Here is a 7,553-nt window from a genome sequence, read left to right as displayed (position 1 = left end):
GTTTATTAAGCGTTTCCCCTCGGGGCCTCGATTTAAAGGTTGCAAATCCGCCAGCCCCAGATTCCACATTCCCAGACCCGTATCTCACTCTCCAGATACAGATTTTGCCCCCCCCCACCCTTAAATATTTCCTCTCTGGAATGGGCCCAAGCTAATTAATCCCAAACTCTCAGGCTAGAAGTGATCAATGGTTTCAGAAACTCAGCTGGCGTTTGAGCGTTTGAGCTTTCCGAAAGTCGAATGTCATACGGCAGCCCGTGTGCCCGGTTTGAGAAAGTGAAAATGCTCGTGTTTTAAACATGAAGAACTTCCAAGTCCGAGGAGGAGACGCCCCTGTGGGGTGTGAGGCTTGATTTGACAGCACATTTGTCAGTTTTGATTTTTAAAATTACATTGTTTGCTTGTGAACAAGCATGTATGTGCGTATCAGAAATTTTTCATTTCCATTTCGCCCCAAGGCATCTTCCTCATTCTGAAGACGTTTCTGTTCCTCAATCTGCTTTTTTATTTATTTATTTAGATTTTCTTTTTTTCTCCAAGCAGTGACTCAGTTCAGGATAGACCACTGTCAATACATAGTGTAAACGGTTGGCATTTAGATTGAAAGCGCTGCACAACTGATGCTTCTCACTCACCCATTCACACACACACACACACACACACACACACACTCACACACCGACAGCTATACCATATTCATCTAAATACACCTTTAACTTCCCATGCCTTTAAAATATATTTTGTTTTGCGATGGCCTATATTTTAGTCGGTCTTAACATTGACAAAAACATGACCAATAGCCCCTTGTGTAATGTAAGAGCAGGATACAAGAAAATATAAACAATGCTTGCGGATAAGATGAGCCCAGCCCATCTAGCATGTTTGCCTTTCCCACACGCGTATGTTTAGGGGGGGAGAGGTAGACGTGTCAACCCTAATGTTTTCATTTGAATTGATAGCTAGACAGGCTCACATGCCCGTGAGACCGAACCTTTGATGGCACGGGCCTAAGCGATCCCGCAGTGCGTCTCCCCCGGAGTTGAGGAACCTGTCTGCGGTGTTGCCCGTGGTCTAAAGGGCATTCAGCGCTGTCAAACTTAATCCAGAAAACTCGTCTCTCGTGCCTCCTGTTCCGGAAGCTACCGGGAAGCCATTTCATGCATAAATAATCTTTTGAGGGGATAGATTGTTTCTAAGCCCTATTCTTCTGCTGAGGGAACACGAATCTGTTTTATTAATCCCCTTTTTAAAAAGTTAAAGCATACAACTTAAATTCTGCACTGAGAGAGGAAATGCCTTCATAAATCCTGAGTGTGAACCCAGGGCTAGTTTTATTCCCCTTCTCTGAAATGGTTCTCACATTTCTATGACCTTATTCTGTGGTGTCCGTAACCTCAGACAATAATCTCCACGTGGTCTAATAGTGGCACTCCACAACATTAATATGAGAACCACCTGTAAGAGTGCATTTTTTTATTATTGTTTTTATTTATTTTTTTATTTTTTTATTTACAGGTGTATGTATTCCAGTGCAGAATATATACAGTGCCCTACCCACGCCCAACAAAATAAATATAAATGACAGTACAAAAATAAACAAAACAAAAACATTTAGGCAAGGGCTATGTCACAACTGGACCCCATGAACCAAAACAAGCCAAATGCATGAAGACAAAACAGACACAAAGCGAAAGAAAAAAAGACTGTTCGCAACTAATCAAAATTAATCAAAATTCTAAAATGTCTTATTAATGTAATGACAAAGAGTACACAGACACATGTACACACACACACCGAGCCGGACTTCATCTGTACCGCACACACACATACACACACACACACACACACTCCGCACCCTCAGACCCTTGAGTTCACGGAGGTTGGTTTTAAACCTTGAAAAGAACATCACCGCACAGAGCGGGGGTGTGGGGGGTGTGGGGGGGGCGGTATTTAAGCAGCTGTTCTGGAACAAAATGTGCCTCATCTGAGACACAACAAATCTCCGCAGAGCCGGGCCCTGTGGTCCCTGGAGAGGCCGTTCAGCCAGGCACTCGCCTGCCTCAGCCCCATTACGGGCTGCTTTGAGTCAGCCGCCCGACGCTCTGAGGGTGCCTGTTATCGGTTCGATTGAGGTTGTCCAAGGCTGGCGTTTAAGCAGCCTTGCTGAAGCTAAGTAGTTGGTTGATCAGTTCAGACCAGCTCCCGGCTTGATATGGTTTGACCGGCTCCAGCTATGTTTTGAAACAGCTGGTAGCTTGTTGACCAGCTTATAGTTCAGACAAGCTACCAGCACTAGCTGGCTGACCAGCTGATACATTACATTACATTACATTACATTACATTAATGGCATTTGGCTGACGCTCTTATCCAGAGCGACATACAGTTGATTGGACTAAGCAGGAGACAACCCTCCCCTGGAGCAATGCAGGGTTAAGGGCCTTGTTCAAGGGCCCAACAGCTATGCAGATCTGATAGTGGCTACTGGGTATGCCCCTGACACCCAGCTAGACCAGCGTGGCCATGCTGGTTGACCAGCTCATACCCAGATAGACCAGCTTATACCAGCTTTACCAGCTCAATGTTCAAGCTGGCATAGCTAGATTATACAGTAGGGAGCCCCCTGTGAAGCTAATGAACAGGGTACCCGAATGCCTTCCACGTTGCTTGTGTCCCATTCAACAGTGTGTTAAGCCCATGTTCGCCCTTGTGGAAGGATTACCTGTGCGACAGGGCCAACCTGTTCTCCGCCAAGGCTGAAGATCAGCGGGAACATGTTTGGCAGTTGCATCTTAAAAACAAAATCCATACGAGTGAGCCTCGTAATCCTGCCGGTGTTTGACATTCACCACGGATCCCGTGGGAAGTGCTGAGAAATTCCAATTGGGATTAATGTTTGGCAGGACGTGCTTAGTAAGTTTCATACTCTTGTATGGCACCAGATGTTGACACGTCAAAATGCCATGCCTGGCTTATCTGAGCTGTACCTACCTAATTCCTTTGTCTCCAGAAATCATTTGGCTTGTCATTACCCAACCCAAATCTACTCTGGGTACCTGACAAGTGCAATAGTTTCATTTTTATTTGCTGATTTGTTGTTATTATGATTTGTCATATTGTGTGTGCGTGTGTGTGTGTGTGTGCGTGTGCATGCGTCTGTGTTTTATTTCTGTATTACTAAAAGCGTAAAGAGTACCAGCCTTGTGTGATTATGGGAGACAGGACATGATGTCATCTGAAAGGTACTGAACAAAATACCAGCCTTGAGTCGAAACAGAGCCCTTCCATTTGAAAAAAAATATGGGCACACTTTTTTAATGTTTGACATTCTCTGAATTCTCTGGACCAATGGCCACATGCCACAGGAAAGGGGATTTGTTTTGCTGAAGAACTGACAGCCAAAATGGAGAAAGACTTAAAAACTAAATGACTCCTTTTGGGGGGGGGGCATTTCCCCCTGTGCACAGCCACACGTACAAAGACAACTCCCAGTGAGGAGTATGTATTTGACAAGGCTGTGGAGAATAAAAAAAGCACAGAAAGATAATTGCGTTTTTCTTCATTTGGCCTTCAGCTGAAGCACTCTAAAGGCAGTGATGCAGCCCAAAGGGCATGAGGTGAACACAGGCTGTCCTCGTGGTGAATGAGTCTGGCAGCTCTGTAGGGTAGTGTGTAACAGGCCACAGCATCGTCCAGGAAGAGAGGGGGGTATGTGAGCGGGGTACTCCTCCCGTGTGTGTGTGTACCTGTGTGTGTGGCTGCACATACAGTATGTGTGTGTGCAGAAGTATGTGTGTGTGTGTGCGCTTGTGTGTGCACGTGTCTGTGCGTGTGTACCTGAGTGTGCAGTTGCATTAGGGTGTGTATCGGTGTATGTGCACGCATGTGTGGGGGCACAAGTGTATGTGTGCGTGTGCATGTGTGTTGTGTGTGCACGTGCATGTGTGTGTGCACAAGTGTATGCGTGCGTGTATGTATTGATCGGGGTGACTGCAGAACTGGCTGCTGGGTACTGGCTTTTGAGAGGATGTGTGCTCTGTTGCACATTAGCGTGCTGTTCGGAGTTCTGTTTAATTGTCAGAGGAGTGTAGAAATGTAGAAATAGGGGCATAAAACGTTAATTATGTGTTCCTGTGGAAAGTCCAAGTTGAAGGGGCGTCGGGGGGGCTGGGGAAGGGGGGCTGTTGTTGCTGAACACTTCATTAGAAACTGCTGTTGACCTTTTCTCCACAAGGCAACACACCCATAACTCTCCTCCTTCCTCCCCACACATGCCGCAGAATCCCCCCCACCCCCCCCCCCCAAGCGACCGTGTAGGGGTCCTGTTAGCTTCATGACGTCACACGTTCCTGGCTCCCGCCCCGTTGGCTCGGTCCTGACGCCGAGGTAAACAAAATCCATTATTCCTGAGAGTCGGCCGCGGTCTGGTCCTGCGGGTGGAGGTGGGTTATGTAAGTGACCACTACCGGAGGGCGGGGTCTGACCTATGACTCACCTAGTCCTGAATACAGATTAGGAGACTAATACTTTGAAAGGAGAGATAGCCTCTCTCTCTCTCTCTCCCTCCCTCCCTCTCCCTCTGTAACAAAACCCAGCCACCAGTTTTTCATGACCCACCTCATATGACTTTTCTTATTTAAATGGCGTATTTGGGGATTAAAGGCCCGTTCCTATTGGTGTTGGAGGTCAGCGGAGTTAACCCTCATCTTCGATCAGAGGAGTCGTCTTGAGGGATTGCCTGCAGCAAGTTTTTTTTTTTTTTTTTTTAAACAAGGGATAAAACAAGCAATCCATTTCTCTCCGGCTCTGAATTCGAGTTATTTTTTTATTTTCCTGAATGGGTCACACTCGGCGGAATAATGAATATGGCGAATATTTCTGTCAGCCCCGGGATAAATGTAGAGCGCCAGCAGGTCGTACAGAGGCGCCCATCACCGCCGCCAACTGCCCTCCTTATTCACGGCCTCCGCTCCTCCTCGGATGTGGGTCAAGTAGGCCCCATGTACCCAAAAACTGTTCCCGCTCTTTAGATGCTGGTAAAAAAAAAAAAATAGTGACTGATCACTGAGAAATTTGAATGAAACGTGTTAAAAGTGGTACTAATTCAGTTTTGATTTGAATATTGGGAAAAATGTATATATATATACATAGTGTTGGTGAAACTGGTGAAACAATCTTTGGGAATGTTGCTGGTATCCAAATATTTGATTATCTGACACAGGTCTGGGTATGTTGACTATGGAATCTGGTCATGGGTTACCTTTGAAAACCTTTTTAGTAGTTTTGGGGCATTAGCACTTTAGATGCTGGTAAATACTGTTATCTCTATGATGGTGATGCATCAGACTCGTGACCATTTGGTTACATTCGCAAACTATCCAATCACACGTTGCGAGAAATTATGACAGTGTCCACGAGATAAGACAATTCTAGACGTTTCTTTCAGTTGAACAGACATTTTTTTTGTTGAACGATACTTGTGAAACAGTCTCTTGTGTGCCAAGGGATGAATTAGCCTTCGGTTTAGGGTGGTTCCTCAGGTAACTACCATGTTTCTTGCAACCGAATCCCAGGCATGTCTCCACTGGTGTCCAGTATTTGCCAACAAGATTAATTGTGTTTATCTCTCCTTTGACTAGCGTTATGTCTCACCCGTAGTACCGTGGGGATTATAAGGTGGTCTGAGGTAATCAGCAGATCACAGGTACTGGCTGAATGGATCCTGATGCAGGTGAGAAACGGAGGGAAGCATAGCCGCACAAAAAAAAAAGAAAAAAAGAGCAGAAACTGAAAAATAGAGAAAAAGGGCTCGTGATGTCAACGGGTTGCCATGGAAACGCCAAGCCTAGTCACGCCGGAATATTCCATCGGGCCACTTTTGACGACCCCCGGTGGCGCAAATGACACCCACGGAGCTCACAGTGGGGCACCTCCAATTATAAACCGCCTCCCGTCCTCTCTGAGTGAGGACTTTTGAACATGAAGGGGCAGTCCACCCGCCCACAGGCAGTCCCTGGTCAAATCACTCCGATTAAGAGGATCCTAATCTGGCCGTCTCACCCTATAGCTGTGATTTTCACTCCAATTAGAATACCACATAATGACAGATATTTAAATGAAGGGGTTCATAACCAATAAGCCAAATTTGTGTGGAGAGGACGCAATTCGTGAAACTTGGAGGTACAACAGCTACCCAAATTTGGCTCTTGCCAAATATACTGTAAAATATTACTCCAGAAAAATAGATATAAATATATGGTATACACCGCATATTACAAAGTGTAATCTATAGTCTTCAGCTGGAAGCCTCCTATCTTCAAAATGGAAATGCTGACGCACGGATGTGATTTTGTTCAGCAAATGGTTTTTAAAGAATATATGCGCATGTCTCAGGAGTGATGAATAAGCTCCAGGTAAATCCTCGAAGATGCAAGCAGGGGATATTTCCTCCGTGGCTCTTAAGAGTATTAAAGATAATGACATTTCAGCCCTTTCTCGCGAAAAGGCACAGAAAATCAACCAAGAGAAAAGGGAATGAACTGCAAGCGAGGAGTTCCTTCATGAAATTACCTCGTGAAATTAGAAAGGCTTATATTTATCTGAGGAGGCAAGGTCCAGAAATAGACCTACTGGACTGAAGACTGTTGAAATGCAGCAATGATCTGATGAGTGTCAGATTTTGAGGTGTGAGGTGACAGATTGTGAGGTGTGTGTGTGTGTGTGTGTGTGTGTGTGTGTGTGTGTGTGTGTGTGTGTGTGTGTGTGTGGGCGTCCACGACCGGGACACGGTGTAGCCACAATAAGATCCGCACAGCCGTTGGGCCCTTGAGCAAGGCCCTTAACCCTGCATTGCTCCAGGGGAGGATTGTCCCCTGCTTAGTCTAATCAACTGTACGTCGCTCCGGATAAGAGCGTCTGCTAAATACATCACCATTAATGTGATGTATGTTGTGTGTGTGTGCAGCTTTCAACAGGGCGTGAGAGGAGGTGTGGACCTCCCCACGCGCTCCTTATTTTTTTCCCCTCAGTGAAATACTCCCCGCTGTTTTTGTTTTGTAAAAGCCTCTCTTGTTCCTGGCTGGGAGTGCCTGCTGGAGGCTGACCTGGCACAGAGGCGGCAGTGCACCCGATTACCTCTCCGTATGGCTTTCCAAACTCACAAGACAGAGAGAAAACAAAAACAATTCCCGCGAAAACATCAGCTCCGTAAGAAATATACAGGATGTAATATGATTGGGCAACAATGACATCCCCCCCAACCCCCCCATAACATTTCACAGAAAGGCATGCATCACAGATAAGCCTGAGGAAGACATTTGCTTACTTTGTCTAACTTCATGCAGTGTTCCGTAATGGCCAAGTACACTATCTGCTCAGCTGACACCCTTGTCCCAGGAGACTAAACAGTGCGTATGAATGCAAACATATATCAAACTGTGGCATTGCTCCAGGATTCAAACCTGTAGTACCTTCCGGATCAGAGACCTCCGTCCATTGCCACGGTACACTACATTACATTACATTATTGCCATTTGGCAGACGCTCTCATCCAGAA

Source organism: Conger conger, chromosome 4, assembly GCF_963514075.1.
Source record: "Conger conger chromosome 4, fConCon1.1, whole genome shotgun sequence".
In the NCBI taxonomy this organism is placed as follows: Eukaryota; Metazoa; Chordata; class Actinopteri; order Anguilliformes; family Congridae; genus Conger; species Conger conger.
The sequence above is the reverse complement of the archived record's forward strand: the minus strand, read 5'-3'. Positions refer to the sequence as shown.